At 40.9% G+C, this 17,606-nt stretch overlaps 1 protein-coding gene across 1 annotated transcript in view; it reads right to left on the reverse strand.

The window, feature by feature from the left end:
• The window catches only part of GRM7 (glutamate metabotropic receptor 7), an 814,585-nt gene that overhangs the window by 333,048 nt on the left and 463,931 nt on the right, over nucleotides 1-17,606 (reverse strand).

The following is a 17,606-nucleotide window of genomic DNA, read 5'->3' on the forward strand; positions in this document are numbered from 1 at the left end:
TAGAGATGACAAAGAAACTGGACTTAAATATGCTTAGGAAACATCTGAACATAATTATGAAAAGAAAAAAAAGAATAAGTCTAATACATCATATTATATATAGGTTAAACATATATATAGAACAAAGTCACTAGATTAAAATGTATAAATAGATATTCGATTATTTCATCTATATTTTGAACATATACATATACAAAAAGAAAAAAAAACTCTTTTGAATTTTGTTATAGGGAAAATGGAAGGTGACTTCTTGTTGGGGGATAAATAATATATCCGGTTTCATAACGATTGGGTCATTCCGTAGACTATCAAATGCTCCCTGTAGGCCAGGCCTAGTCACGGTAATGAACTTGACTTGTTAAGTTACACAGAGCCGGGGCATACAGAAGCATTGTGCTTCATCTACTTTGATGCCATGAGTTAAAAAATATCCCCTCCTGTCCACGAATTCCTTCAGGACTTGAGTGACAATGAGTATCAGTGCAGAAGAGGTACGGAGAAGATGAATTCAAAATCAGAACTGTTCCTACTGTGTTTGAGGAACAGCTCGCCATTTTGTTCCGAGTTCTGCACGACAAGCTCATCAGCTGGATCACTTTATGCTAAGAGAAAATAAGCTGACATGTTCCTACAAGCTGCAACGGAGCGTTTGCAATGGCCAGTCTGTTAACGAACAGACAAAGAAATTTCTGTCAAGCTGTCACCAAGGAAAACAATGAAGAAAATCAAAGTACAGCGAAGAGGAAGAAGAAATAAAAATGTTCAATGTGAGGAACTAAGCTGACAGAAGCACTGAAACAGACTTTAAGAACCTGCCAGACTGCATTCTAAAGGGTGCTTTATGAACATCAGGGGATGGAAGACAGTTTTGTGTTTTAAAGGACCACATTTGCCTCTGTCCACCTGTCTACGACTGAGATGAGGACCACAGGGACTGCATTTCCCATCTCCCTTGCATCATGAAGGGCCACTTAATTAGTACTCACCAATAAGACATGAATGGGAGCGATATGCATCTCTTCTGGGGCAACACTTTTGAGAAACTTGTGTATCTTGCCCCCATTCTCTGAATTTCCACAGGCTGGATATAGATATCTATGAGGCTGGAGAGAAGTGATTCTCACACTACATTGCATCACGATCACCCAGAGGGTTGGGCAAACACAAATTTCTGGGCCCGTTCTCCATAGCTTCTGATGCAGCATATCTAGGATGCAGTGCTGTAATTTGCATCTCTAATAAGTTTCCAGGTGATGTGGATGTTGCTGGTATGAGGACCACTTTCTGAGGGCTGGAGGAACCATGTGATGATTAGAGGAGTCTGGGTCCTTGAATAACTGCATGAACAAAACCACCTGCTGACCTTGGACATAAGCTTCTATTATATTTGCAACTTTATACATTGATAAAGCAGTTATCATCATCCTAAACAATAGAGTAAATGAATAAGGAATTTTCGAGCATGGTATTCATATTTAACCAGGACTTGAGGAAAATACAGAAGAGAAGATATTTCTGGTGATGTGGAGGAACAAATATAAACAAGAGACCAGTGATAGGGAATAAAAAAGCGAGTGACTTACAGGTGAGAATGGAAATGGACGTCCTAGTATGGTTGGAACGTGTCAACAAAGAGAGTGATTTTGTTGGAGAAAACAACATTAACAAAGAAGGGGAATCTAAGTCTCAAGATGTAAAATGGATTCCTTGGGAATGTGGCCTAGAAAATTTAACTCGGACTTCCCTAGTGGCGCAACTGGTTAAGAATCCGCCTGCCAATGCAGGGGACACAGGTTCGATCCCTGGTCCGGGAAGATCCCACATGCCTCAGAGCAACTAAGCCCGTGCGCCACAACTACCGAGCCTGCTCTCTAGAGCCCCTGAGCCACAACTGCTGAGCCCGCATGCCACAACTACTGAAGCCCTTGTGCTGCAACTACTGAAGCCCGTGAGCCTAGAACCCATGCTCCAAAACAACAGATAAGCCACTGCAATGAGAAGCCCACGCACTGCAGTGAAGAATAGCCCCCGCTCACTGCAACTAAAGAAAGCCCGCACGCAGCAACAAAGACCCAACGCAGCCAAAAATAAATTAATGAATCGATTTAAAAAGAAGAACTGTACAAATACATACTCACTTTAAAAAAAAAAAAGAAAATTCAACTCAAAAGAAGGAATGAAAGGAAGTTCCTATGCAAATCGTTTAACAAGGCTGTAGAGATATGGGAACATATGTATATGTATAACTGATTCACTTTGTTATAAAACAGAAACTAACACACCATTGTAAAGCAATTATACTCCAATAAAGGTGTTCAAAAAAAAATGGAACAATATTACTAATAAAATACAGATATACGTCAAAAAAAAAAGTTACTGCTTAAAAGAATCATATCCTGAAGTTTAGACGAAAGGGCTGAGGATGTGGAACTCAGGAGGCCATGCAGAAGTCCATTACCATGACACAGAATCATTCAGATTTACTAGCAGGGTGACTTTGTGACAAGGTCACTTGATCAATCATCCTCAGTTTCCTCTTCGTAAACCCACGATAGTTATGAGCTAAAAGGGCAGAATTCAGATGGAAGAAATGGAAAGGAAAGAATAAATCCAAGGGACAACATCAAACAAGCATTTTGAGGACTTGGTAACGAATCACATTTGCTGGAGAACGGTTGACGAGGACTCAGATGAAGATGACTAAGCTAGGATGCCTACAAAGAGTGGGATAAGGGACAGAAAAGCTGAAGATACAAAGATAGGAAGATGCAAGACAATGAATTGCTATATATATATATATATATATATATATATATATATATATATATATATTTGTTTCTGTTTCTATTCCTTTATCTCTGGTTCACACTGGTCAAAGGTAGACTGATGGATGCCCTTGAACAAAATGGGCTGTTGGGATGTCTGTATATTACAGATCCACAAACAACTATGGCAAAAACAGGCCGTACTTACTTGAAAGAACTCACTGCATGGTAATCAGATAACCACAGGCCCACCTATGATAAAAGATGTACTCCAAATTTCATTCGTGGCACTGGAGAGAATATCTTCCAAGTTAAAACGACTCATTTCCAAGCACATTTTGTTGGCATGTCGGCAGATGTCTCAGGTGACCCAAGAAGGGTTCAGAAAGTGGAAGGATCCACTCTGGGGTCAATCTATGGCTGTACAGTAAGCTCCAAATATCCACTTACACAGGAAATTGGAAGTTGTAACAAAAGTCTAGGCATGTTGTCATCAACTCAAAGACGCTGTAAGGAGTAGCCTTGAAATGTTTCTAAACGTGGGGTGACCACACTGTGGCAACGACATTCCATTTAAACTTCAGAGCCATCCTTCTCTCTAAATAGAGTTGAAGGCTTCTTTGGAACTGTCATGACATTTAATCGATTTCACTAAGTGACCTGGATTGACTGAAAACTTGGAGAAGTTAAAACGCTATAAGTCCCTCAAGGGCGTTTTTCCCTAGTGGATGTCCTGTCTGTTTTCAATACAGCGTTCTTCCTCCATAACCTAACTGCCTGACCATTTTATCTATCTGGTTTCTTTTAGAGAGCCTAAGCATAGCAAGCAATCTCACTAGATCTGAAGTCAAAAGTCCCAAGGTAGGTGTTAGGGGCTGTGATACGGGTTTAAGATTTCACGTTTTAGACCGACAGTCTCTCTTGGTGCCAGAGCATATCTCTAGAATTCCCATCTTACTAGAAAGTATCAGATTACATATAAAGGATGAGGTTTCAATGATAAAATCACAAAAACTGGGAAAGATACTTTTAAAAAGGAAATATCGACTGTGTCCTGAGCTCACTGGCGATGCATTTACCACTGGGTGCCTTTATTGCTCACTTAATAATGGAACAGCAATAGGGAGATGAAGAAAAACATGCATCTTATAATTACCCATTTCCAGAGGAGAAATAAATGGAAACACAGTTCTATCTTTTTCTCCCACACCATTGCAGCTATATCTAGACATTTCTGGGAATCATTGTTCTCTTTGCATCCCCCCAGAATATGATTTTTCTCACAAGAAAATGATTCACTGCAGAAATTAAACAAGCTGTCGCAGTGAAATTCGTGGGACTTTTGCTAGTATTTCAATTCGTGGCTCAGTTCAAAAGAAGAGAATCACGTCATCTACTTTCTACACAGATTGAAACACGAAGACCTTCTGATCACTCTGGAAATTCACAAAATCCCACATTGAGAAAACTGAGGTGGGCTCTTAGAATTGCTACAGGTCCTGCTGGAACACGTGACAGCTGATGTTGCAAAGACCAACTGCAGACAAATAAACAGTTAAAATCTGAAATCAGTGCTTCCACAGTATTGAAATCATCTAGGCATAGAAACCAGTGGTGATAAAAAACCGTATTATAAGCATGTTCTCCCTCAACTACGGTCACCATCATGTAATTCAAATAAAACATAATGATGGTCTTTGCCGCATGTCTGCTAGATGCATAAATGGCTAGATTAGTGGCTAACTATTAATTAGTAGCTTTTCCGATATGTAGTCAAATCTGCTTGTGGGAGAGGAGTATGGTTTGATTTATACTTTTTAATTACTTCTCTGTATTGATATCGCTAATTATAATGTCTTTATATTCCATTTAAAAGCTGCAACTGTACCTTACATTAATACATCACTATTTTTAAGGTTTAAAACATCTCCCAACACTATTAGACATAAATTGCAGCAATATATTTTTGGTTCTGTCTCCTAAAGTAAAGGAAATAACAGCAAAACTAAACAAATGAGACCTAATTCAACTTAAAAGCTTTTGCGCAGCCAGGGAAACCACTGACGAAATGAAAAGACAACCTACTGAATGGGAGAAAATATCTGCAAATGATATGACTGATAACGGATTACTATCCAACATATATGAATAACTCATACAACTCAGCATCAATAGAACAAACCACCTGATTAAAGAAATGGGCAGAACCAAATAGACATTTTTTCCAAAGAGGAAATGCAGATGACCAACAGGTACATGAAAAGAAGCTCAACATTGCTAATCATCAGGAAAATGCAAATCAAAACCACAATGAGATATCACCTCATGCCTATCAGAACGGCTATCATCAAAAAAGAACACAAATAACAAATGTTGGCGAGGATGCGGAGAAAAGAGAACCCTAGTGCACTGTTGATGGGAATGTAAATTGGTGCAGCCAGTGTGGAAAACACTATGGAGATGTCTTTAAAAATAGAGCTACCATACAACCCAGTATTAAACTCCTGGGTATATATCCAAAATAAAAACCAAAAACACTAATTTGAAAATATACATGCAGCCCAATGTTCATAGCAACATTATTTATGATTGCCAAGATATGGAAGCAACCTAAGTGTCCATCAACAGATGAATGGATAAAGAAGATACGGTGTGTGTATACTCACACACACACACACACACACACACAGTGGACTACTCAGCCATAAAAAAGAACAGAATTTTGTCATTTGTAGCAACATGGATGGACTAGAGATTATCACAGTAAGTGAAGTAAGTCAGACACAGAAAGGCAAATACTGTATGATTTCACTTATATGTGGAATCTAAAAAATACAACAAACTAGTGAATATAACAAAAAAGAAGCAGACTCACAGATATAGAGAACAAACAATAGTGACCACCAGGGAGGGGCAATATAGGAGTGGGAGAGTGGGAGGTACAAACGACTGGGTATAAGAACGGCTCAAAAATGTATTGTACAACATGGGGAATATAGCCAATACTTTGGAATAACTATAAATAGAAAGTTACCATTAAAAGTTGTATAAAATTTGAAAAATAAAAAAATTAAAAAAAAAATCTTCTTCCAAGTTCAACTTGATTTATTTTTTGAGACTCTCTGGGCATAAGCACATCTTAACTCAGACTCCTGCAGTCTCAGCTTCACAAGAATGAAAAATGAGTATTATCTAAAAGCGGAGTTGATCTTCACCCAACGTAGTGGCTAGCCATGTGCGATAACCAAATAGCTGACATTTATTCAAATACCTATTATGTGTTAGACACTGTGCCTAAAAGAGGCTGCAAACAAGTCCTTCTGGTCATCAGAAAGCCAGAATAATCTGGAAGCCCTGAGATATATTCCAACAGTCACAAGTGGAAATCATCATCATTATTTTATGGGCCACTCCATGTAACATGAGCTCAGACCAAATTCACATTTGGATATTCACAACGCAAAATTCAAACACTACCTATATAGCAGATCAATTTCTCTCTCTAATCACACATCCTGGATTCTTCATCACTTCCCATGTTATGCATTTTCTTATTTTTAATAAACATGATTTGGTAAATATAAAACTAAAGTTATATATATATATATATATACATAAAAAACCTCACGAGTCAGAGAAAGAAGCCTTTGCTGATTGGCATGTTCTCATTTTAGGTTCAGACAAACAGTCACCCTTTCAGCTGTAGCCTCTGCATCAGGGCACCAAACTCCCAATTCTCTTATTCCCCCACCTGCTGTTTGCCATTTGTAGCTGAGCGGCTTAGAAGGCATATCATGGCAACTGCATCACTGTGGACACGTGAAGGAATGATGTAAAGAGCAAGGTATTTCAGATGACAGATTTCAATCATCACCATGAGAAACGCCACTCATAAAACACAACGGTTTTTTTTTTTTTTTTTTTTTTTTTGGTGACAACACAATTATTTCCAAGCTCTCCCAGTGTCTCTGGAAAGAAGCATATCCTGCTCTACCTTGAACAAGAGACGATGCTGAAGAAGTTTCAGCAGTTCGGTCGTTCTTAGGACAAGTGTCAGCCTTTTTTCTGAGCACCAATAACCGTACAACAGCCGCCTTCTGTTTGCGAATCAATTTCATAATCGAAAAACTCAAACAATGGATGACACAGTCTGCGAATAAACATTTCAAGTAAAAATAGCCTCCTAAAATAAATAGCTGTCAACTACCGTAACCTTTTATATCTCAGTGCCTCCTGTGGCTGAAAGAAGCCACGTGTTAGACGCATTGTCCTAGGGAGGGATGCTAATTCCCATACACTGAGCATGTGAGTAAATGCCATGTGCACTAACCACCATGAATAAATAATATTAGTCAACGTATTGTAATGACCCTGTTGAGTCCCAGTCCTCTTTAAAGCACTTAGCATATCTGAGCTCACTGAAGTCTTACAATAACCCTATGGGGGACATTATTATTATATTTTACATGTGAGGGATTTCAGGTAGCCCAGAAGTCTAATGACTCATCCAAAGCCACAGGCCTCATAAGGGGTGGGGCTAGCACTTGGGCAGGCAGACTGGCTCTGGAGCCCATGATCTCAACCCTGATGATATTAACTAAACAGCAATGGTCCTCAAAGTGTGATGCCGGGCCCAGAAGCATTAGCGAAACCTTGTTAATCTTGCGAATATGAACTTGTTTAGAATCAGAAATTCTTTGGCCCCAGCCCGGAGATACAGAGTCAGGTACTCTGGGCTAGAGCCCAGGAATGTGCTTGAACTCAATATTCTGCAGGTAATTTTGAGGCAGGCTCACAGTTGAAAATCGCTAGTAGAGGGTAGACAAGACTTGAGCAGAATAGGTTCTTCCCTCAATAAACTCTTGAGGCAGAAAATAAAATTATATCTCCTCATGCTAATTGTAAACATAGCGATGATGTCTACCACGGACTTGGATTTGGAAGAATGGATGAGCAGGACACAGACTACCTCCTTTACACCCTATAGAGACACGGAGGAACCTAGGATCTAGACACTTTTGGTGTTTGTTGGCAAGTTTAGAGGTGGAGATTGGGGGCTCACGTAAGAAAAGCAACTGAAGCCAGGAGGGACAAAACTTACAGTTTGTTTTGAAAATCATTACTCAAGGGAGTCAGGGAAAATATGATCTCTGGGTCCCTGAGTCACTGCAATGTCACTTAAAGCAAACAGTTGAATCCAGTGCCCCTCATGGTGCTAGGACACAGACCTCGCAGGGAATTGAACTGAATTGGGGGAGCTCCAAATGGAAGACAATGGCTTGCAATAAAGGAATTGCTGTTTCTCTTACACCCTATACTCACACATGTTTATAATTTAGGAAAGCTTGGTGCTTTGTATCACCTACCTTTCCTGAACGCGTGATCTGTAATTTTAAACTTACGTTCTGTCCATATGGTCTTGTCTCCTCAATGACAGAGGCAAAAGATTAATAGTTCACAGCATGGGTTCTCGACTCAGACAGCTCAAATCCCAGCTCTTCTTGTAACTTGAAATGAAAACTAGAGCAAGTTATTAAACTTCCAAGTTTTAGCTCCTTCAGTATGGGGTCCTATCCAAAAGGTTTCGGCAAGAAGCGAAACATAAAAACGACATAGTAAACAGTCAATAAATATTTGCCTTCTAAATCAGACGAGTTCATTGTTGGGGCAGATGAATCTTTTGCGCCCTGCCAAGTACTCTTTGAATGGAATTGATTCAAAAAGACAAAAACTTCTGGCTAAGGCAGTTTTGCTGATCTAATCAATATGCAGAGTATACTGCTTACAAAAGTTTACTTCTATTTACTAAATTTTATGCCCTTGTAAGAGAGAGACACTGTTTCTTTTTTGTAAATTAATTAATTAATTAATTTTGGGGCTGCGTTGGGTCTGTGTTGCTGCACACAGGCTTTCTCTAGTTGCGGCGAGCAGGGGCTACTCTTCGTTGCGGTGAGCGGGCTTCTCATTGCAGTGGCTTCTCCTGTTGCGGAGCACGGGCTCTAGGCATGTGAGCTTCAGTAGTTGCGGCTCCTGGGCTCTAGAGCGCAGGCTCAGTAGTTGTGGCGCACGGGCTTAGTTGCTCCGCAGCATGCGGGATCTTCCCAGACCAGGGCGCAAACCCGTGTCCCCTGAAATGGCAGGTGGATTCTTAACCACTGCACCACCGGGAAAGCCCCAAGACACTGCTTTATGAACCTTTGCAATCCCAGTATGTTATGAGCTTTTGCAATCGCCTAACACATAGTAGTGTTGAATAAACATTTGCTAAGTGAACAAGAAAAACATGACCTTTTACCATTATTTGTAATATTATTTCTACAACCCTTGCACACACAATCTTTAAACGATAATCTATCATTGCTTGACATTAGATCTATTGCATTTTTACCCCCAATGTATTCTCAAATGCGAGGAAATGTTCCTTTCCGTACCATCAGTTGCCTGTGGCCTTTGTCTTTTTTTCAGAGATACTGTATATCACTTTAGTGAGTCTTCTCTAAAGCTCTCTTTCCCAAGCCAGAAGTTGTTCCAAAATTAACAACACTTAAGAACAAAGGGAATCATCTGTCTGCGTGACTTTTCTTCATTCCCAGCCTTCAGCTGGTTTTGGTTACGTTTCTTCTTTGCTGCAGAAAGCTGCGGCAGCTTCAGGCTGCCCTTGCTGGTGCCAGGTACACAGAGGGGAAGCAGCAAATACTGGTCCTCAGAACTGTGTGAGGCTTGATGCAGGCACACAACTCCCATCCCTGAGCTGTTCCAGCTCATTTCAGAGAATTCAGATCGGCTTTTAGGACAGAACTTTGATTTTACTTAAAGGTCTTGGTCAGAGGTTGGCAGTTATCGATTCTGTTGGTCATCATGGATGTTTACGTTTCCCCTCTCCAGAATAAAATAGCGTAAGTGGTTGACCTAAAACTGGCATGATATCATGGTTGAAGGCAAGGACTCTCACTTCTGAGGATGTCCTCCTTGTAACCAGGAGGAAATATGGATTCGCAGTAACAGATATTTATGGAAAATGGAGAATATTCATGGAGGCGCTGACCCTGAACACCGTGAGGCATTCAAGAAAGATGAGTGGGATGCCATTCGTTCTCTTATTGTTTTACGCACGGAAGATCAAAAACTATCCTAGTTACTGTAATGTGAGACCACTTATTCAACATATAAAGGAATGTGTCTTGAATGTTAGAAGAAATATAATCGTATTACCTTTGTCCTGCATATTTAAAATTATCTTTAGGAAAGTTATTTCTCAACTTCACGGGGATCTAGACTTTCGGATAATAATCTTCAGAGCCAAAAACAGATTGTTTTCTGGCTAGTATTTTTCCTCTTGTGCTGTCCAGTTGGACATAAACAGTGAACAGTCACTGGAGGCATCACATACTTGATAGAATGTGTTCTTTGAGGAATCTGTGCCAACTTGACCACCTAGTTATTTAGGGAAAGGAGTCCCACAGCTCATTTGTCCAGACACCTCGGAAGTTCTCAGAAAAGCTCATCAATTCCCCTCTCCCATCCATACTGAGACATGACTGACCTTGCTCCTTTCCATGAGCTAGCTCACTTCTCCTTTACGTCAATTCCTTTGAAACATGGAACCTGCCCAGCCGGTATGCTAATCTTCTAGGTGCCCTCTGCTGAACTACTGTTGCAGCTGATTCTAAAAGCCTAAGAGGATGCAACACAGAGACTCCAGGGGGCCATCTTAAAATTCTGACAGCGCACTATGGAAATCAACATTTTCCTAACTCAACAGCAGGTGTTATAGATCCTATCAGAGGCTAGGAAACCTAAGACACCCTATTTACATGAAATGCCCATTTCCCCTGAAAGCTTATACCTTGTGGCCAGTTATTGCAATTACTGAAAAGATCCATTCCCCACAGGACTTGAGCCTGCTTGATAAAGGGAAAGGGTGGCAAACTAGAAATGGACCATAAGTTGGCACCTTCCAACTTTCTTGACCTTTGTCCTTTTGATTGTTTTCCAGTCTGTTAGAGGTCTAGATGCTACCCAAGTGACCTGTGAACAGTCACTGTTACTCTAAGATGAAATGGATTTCCCCCCTTGCTTTTTCTCAGAGAGATTCCAAATATTTAACTATACTTCTACCTGTTAGAGATATGGCTCTTATGATCCAGTGTGTATTTTCAAATGATTGCTAAATACAATTTTTTTTGTGGCTTGAGGATTTTTTGATCTCTAAACTGTTATTCTGTAAATTCTGATGTTTTTCTGAAAGACAGAGATGTGAAAAGATAATATTATGGGGTTGTTGGTTATGGTGAGCTTTTCTGGCCTGGAGGGGAGTGTCTATGAAATTATTGCAAGTTCAGCGTTCAGCTGGCAGAAGGCCAGGCTTCTAGGCCCAAATTTATGTCTGCAATCGTGATGTTAAACAGAAACTATTTGCTGCTTTCAGTACTCAATTTTATAGGCTTGTTCGGGAGACAATGACCAATCATTATTTCCACAGTTATGTTCTCCAACGAAGAGAGTTTGCTAGTTTTAATACCCATGGGACAGTGATTGCAAGCAATACAGATGCTTTCATAAAGCATCCATGATAGTGAAATACAAAAGGCCAATGTCCTTCAGGTAGTCGTAAGTTGCTGCTCAGGTTTCCTAAGTACCAGCCGTAGCTGCTTACCACATTTAAGGATTCATGTGAGACGAATGTATTCTTATTTGAAGGAAAAGATCTTTCAAAACTTTGTTGTTATTGACTATGTTGTAGATTCATAGATGACACAGGGGGGAATAGACAGGCATAAACCTACGATTTCAAAGCTTATGTATGCTACTTAGAAAGACTATTTGATATAGTGAAGACAGATTATTGCCTGTCTCAAGATAGATTATCTTTGACTATAGCATAGATCCTTCTGTTCCAAGAGACTCAATGGAAGCAGGAAGCAGCAATTCAAGTCTGACCGTCACTATTAACCGTGTGTGATCTTGGTTCTATTTCTTTCCCTGTAAATTAGATGAACTGTATATCCTCCCCATTCCATCTCCTCTCCCCACTCAAAGTTGTTGGAAGAACCACATTATACAGTGAGTGGGAAGGAGCTATGTAAGCTCCAAATATCCGTACAAACTCAGAGCAGCAGTAACTCATGAAACACTGAGTTGACCTTCGCTTTCATCGTAACTTGGCGCAGTTACATTTTACTCAGTGTCACAAGATTTGCAGCCTACTCTAGGCGAGAGGAAAATTTCTATTGGATATACCTTCAAAATACATCTACAATCTGACCACTGTCCACCAGTACCTCTAATACCACTCCAGTCAGAGTCACTATTACCTCTTACCCCCTTTAAGTTTTAACATCCTTTTCCAGACATACGCAATGAGATTGCTTTGGGTTGGTCCACTTGTCAGTGTTGTACTGCATGGGAACCTTCACAAAATATTCATGAAGTTTAATTCCTTGGTTCTTCCCTAATTCTCGAATGCCAGAACTGGTAGAACCCTTTGAGAGCTACCTCTGTACTTTTTACACATGGGGAAACTGAGGCTCAGTGAGACAGGAGACCCCTCTTATGCCATACAACAATTATGAGGCAAAAGACAAGACCACAACATGGGGACCTTGTTATGTGACACAGCAAAACTTCCTGGGAGAACGTGCAAAAATGAGACCAATACATCTACAATTCAAGCTGCAGGGCTTCTGGGACTTCTGGCTGTGAAATCCAGCCTGCTCATAGAGATTGGTTAGATGTCCACAGGAGGAAAAGTGCATCATGCTTTCAGAGTGTCATATTTTGTCTCTTAACATGTAACTGGTAGTGTGTCCACTTGGAGTCCCTGCTTCTGCTGCATTCTCAGAATCTCTCCCAATTGGTCTCATCCTTTCACCTAGGCTTTTGAGCACATAACTCTCCTCTTGGAGAAAATTTCCCATTCTTCCAACTCTGCCTGTCAAAATTCTGCTGAGTTCCTGCTTCATCATGAAATTCTTCCCGATTGCCTCGCAGACATACTCACTCCACTACAGAATGTTTTTGTAGTTTGGCCATGAAACATCACGCCTGCTATGTATTCATTCATTTAAAATTACGTATTGAGTATCTAATGTGTGCGAGACCTTATTTTTAAAATTTCAGTCCAGCGGGAAGATAGCGTTAACTAAGAGAGACGTGGTCCCTTATCTTCTCCGATTTTTGTTCTGCTGGGGGAGGCAAGTAATAAGCAAGTGAATAGATAAGGTAATGTTCTGATAGCACTAAGAAATGTGAAGAAAATCAACACAGTAAATAAGATAGAAAGTAAGCTTTTACAGAGGCTCAGGGTAGAAAGAGACTCTTCAGACCGGATTTCAGGAGGACCCTCTCTGAAGAGGTGACAACTTAGCTAAGAGCTAAATGACTGGGAGAAATCAGCCCTATAGAAATAAGGGAAAGAAGAATCCAGGTAGAAGGACCATCTTGTCTCAGGTCCTAAAGGGGAACACACATGGAACACTGGAGGAAAGGAAAGGAAGCCATTATGACTGCTACAAAGGGGCAGACTGCAGAAGACTAGGAGATGAGGATGGAGGTCAGTTTATAATCCTCATAAACCAATACAGAAACTTGGGTTTTCTTTCAAGTGAAACAGAAGTCATTGGAGGGTTTCATGCAAGCTCTTCCTTATATTATTGCAGAATCATTGAAAACATCAACGGTATTTTAGACCTTTTTGTGCCTCTAACAGGACTAAGACAAGGCTTCAGAATAGTAGAAATTTAATATATATTTGACAAACTGACTGTAATGTGAAATGTATGAGACCTTTTGGGTTCATTTAGGGAGGATTCCATCTATGTGAAGTAGATAACTCACGTCTCAGTCTCTGACATTAACGTTATCTTCTATGTCGCATAATTACATTTCTTCTTCCCAGTGGTATTCTTAGGGTTAATATTGGTTCTATCCTGTACTTCCCAAACAGTATCATTCATGCACCAACTTCACAGTTTTTGCTAAACCTATGAATCATCTGTATCATTGATTAATATATTTCTGTAAAACAAAACACCTTTTATTCAAATAAGCATATTTGAAAGGGAAATGCATACATACATGTATGTGTGTGTATACATGTATGCATACATACACACATATAAACGTGTGTTAAAGGGAACCACAAACACACAAATAGATGCACACACTACAGTACTGAATATCTATGAAATCAGGAATGTGATACGCTATATTTTTAAACTACATAAAATACATGCTGTTTAAAATTTTTAACGTTCATTTATGAACACCTAAAATCATTTTACAGATGATACACACATCACCCTTTCAGAAACCATGGTCTAACTGATTCACTTGTCTTTATTCTTAAAGCCCTCTCTTAATTCCTCAAAGCAGGACAAGGAGAAGAGTGGCCATCTGGTAGGGGCTGCACACACCCAGTCAGGAAGAATAAATAAGGCTGCAACTTCTCAATTACTGGTGATACTGTTCTGTGCATCCTGGGTCAAGTAGCTTCTGCAAGGTCCAACGTGAGTGGGTGGCAGGGTAAAGCAACTTATGGGGAAGCACAGCTGAAGGGACCCACTCGCTGAATTATGCATGGAGGAGTCTTCCATCCAGCTGTCCCACTTACAGTGAGCATCTGGGGAAGCTGTTCCTCTCCTAGCAGAAGTGGCATCAAAGTAACCAAGTCTAGGGGAGAATTTGTCATCAGACTGTTCCTCTAGTGACTCGTGGCCTTGGTTCAGATACTTTGATGATCTTTGGTGGCAGAAGGCAGGATATGATTAATACTGATGTCACGGAACTAGCGCCCTTAACACAGGCCAGGTTATAAATATAAGGGGGCCTGGGATCTGGTTTTAGTTTAGGTTCTTTATCAAAGCTAACTCCCAGTGAACTTTAATTTATGTTCAGAAGGAAGAGAATCTACAAAGAGACTAGCTGGCCCAGTGCAATACAAGGTAGACACACCGAAACATCAGACAGACGTGACACATACCCGTCCCCACAAAAACTTCCCAGTGTTTCTACCATGTAAAAAACTTCAATTCTAGGCATCACAGGAATAAATCATAAACCTGACCTGTGAGGGGTTTACCATGTGGCTTTCTATATCTAGTAAAATTCACATCAGAAAGGAATGCGTTTAGCTAAAAGACACAGAATTGATGGCTAAGAGGACCCTAAATAGATAGGGTGCATTTTTCTTTCCTAACCAGTATTCTGAAGGCTGAAGTCTCTTGGGTCAGTGTTAAGGCTCAATGATGTCAACAGAGACCCAGGTTTATTTAAATTTCTACTCTGCTGTCTTTACCATGTTGGCTTAATGACTCACAGGGGAGAGATGGCAGCTCCAGGTATCATGTCCTCCTGTAAGGCATGGAGGTGGCTTAAGGTACAAAGGACTGTGTTGCTTACGTCTCCTGGACCAAAACCCAGTCACCTGGCACCTCTACGCCAGGTGAGAAGCTCAAACATTAAGTAAGAGGCGGCCTAGCAGTGAGGGATTGCAAAGGCTTTGCGGCACGCAAATCAACAGTTTCTGTCACGGCAAATCTTTCTTCAGAGACTTCTCAACTAGGCCACGTGATCAGGGTACGAACAGTGTCAACAGTATTTTTATCAAATATTATAGGACACAAAATCATGACATGGAGTCAGTAAATTTTTCCTAAACTGTCATCCTCGATAAGTCAACCATGTATAATATAAGTCATTTCATACACAAATTTTTGTTAACCCTAGAGTTTAATTCAATGACTGTGGTTTAGATTGAATTTTAGTAGGTAATGCTGGACTGCGATAGAAAAGCGGGGGTAACCTCCACGGAAGGTCAGTGCATTTGGAGCTCAGTAATCCAGAGGGAGGGGCTGGATTTGGGCCAGCAAGGAGGCAGGTCAAATAGGGCAGGAATCTTTTGGCCTTAGGTGAGAAGAAGCCAAAATCGGACACCTCTCTTATCAGTGACTTATCATGTCCCCAATCAAATGTCATGCAAATTATAGAAATGAAGAAAAAATAGTTCGCCTTTGCAGAAAGCAAAAGAAATGGCAAGGGTTTCACAATAATGAATGTGTGAAGTGCATTTCAAATACTAGTTGTTATGTGTGCATAGAAGGATATATGCTAGAAGGCCAGCCAGAGAGACAGAGGAGAGGGAGAGACAAAGCCTATTCAGAGAGACACACAAACGTGCAGAGAGAGGAAAGCTGATGGATGGATGGGTGGATGCACTGTGTGTAGGTGACAGGTTGCAGGGATAAAGGGTGGAGTAACAACCAGGATAGTGGTGGTAATTACAGCAAAAATGACATCTGTATTTACGGTGTGCTAGGCACTTTCCCAAGCAGTTCACATGCATGAACTATAAGCATTTTAAATTAAAAAGCTACGACAAACAGGTTGTTGCTATAGGCAGGTAAGGGAAACCACTCACCTAACATTTCCCAAGCCCCCTCTGTCCCCAAGGTAGACTTGACTGCAGTATTGTTTCGGCAAAGCTGCGCGGAGGAGCCCGTCTCTCTGCATAATTAGGGACTGAGCCCCCTCCTGGTTAGAGCACAACAGTACTGCTCTCTTTGAAGACCATCACTAAGCAGCAGGACCCAGTTAAATGAGGGTCTCTTACAATAAGGCAAGGATATGAGAAGGGAGAGTCACGTGATCTCAGCCCCCCATCCGCCCAAGCAGATTTCACATTAACCAGGAAGGACTGGATTCAACGTGTAAAGATAAAATAAACACTCTCTCTCCACTCCAGGGGTTCGCCTTTCTTGAGGATGTTGCTCTGTGACTGGGTGTATAATGTATATTCACCCAGAAATCTCCTCCTTCTTTCAAATCAGACTTACACATACACTCCCCTCTTCCCTGTGTCCCCATTCCCCACCCCACGTGATCTTGAGCATAAGCTCGTGAATCTGGAGCTTGTCTTTGCTCTTTCTGTCCCTGTGTTTCTTTTCCATCTGTCTGTCTGCCTGTTTCTTTCTCCAGGCATCTCTCTCCCTCTCTCCCTCTCCCCCCACCCTCTCTCTCTCCCTCCCTCCCTTCCTCCCTCCCTCTCTCTCTCTCTCTCTCTTTCTCCCTCTCTCCCTCCCTCCCTCCCTCCCTCTCTCCATCTCCCCCTCTGTAGCCATCCTCCGAGTCACCCACCCCTCCTCTTGTTCTCTCAGCCCCTCTCAGTCACCCTGTCTCCCAGATCTCAGTCCCAATCCCTCGTTCTAAATGTCCTTTACTTCTCTTCAATGTCTCTTCCTTTCTCCCTTGATACACAGAGCCCTTAGTTAAACCTCATTATCTAATGATACGGCCAATAACTAACAAAGGCATCTCCTGGAAACACCTTTAAAGTTGAGCCCTTTAATAGAAGAAAGGCTAGAGTCACTATGATGCATCACCATTTGCAGGTAAAAAGAATATAATAGTAATACACCTGCAGTTACACTGAATAAGTATTCGAGACGAAATTAGCCCAACATTAAAAGAAAGAAAACTCTTATCCAATAATAATCATTTGAACTTTCAAGTAGACCTCCTCGTATGAAACTGCATGATTAAGGTGTTGTTTTCCCTTCAAAAGAAGTGAAAAAAAATCTTTTTTGGCTGACTGTTGCTCAACAGATGCTGGCACCCTTAATGACTGCGGTTGTCACTGAAATCTAATTTCAAAGCTCTTTTCACTTTGTTAAGAATCGAGCGTACTCACGCTTTTGGGAGGATATAAGGGGTTGTTTATTTTCCTCGGACGATCTGGACTTCACTTTACTATAGATACAGGGGGGCCTCCGCATCCATAGGTTCTGCATCTGTAGACTCAGTAAGATGTTGGATGTGGAGGGTCGACTGTATTCCCTTAAGCAA

This window comes from Phocoena sinus, chromosome 11, assembly GCF_008692025.1.
Source record: "Phocoena sinus isolate mPhoSin1 chromosome 11, mPhoSin1.pri, whole genome shotgun sequence".
Classification (NCBI taxonomy): Eukaryota; Metazoa; Chordata; class Mammalia; order Artiodactyla; family Phocoenidae; genus Phocoena; species Phocoena sinus.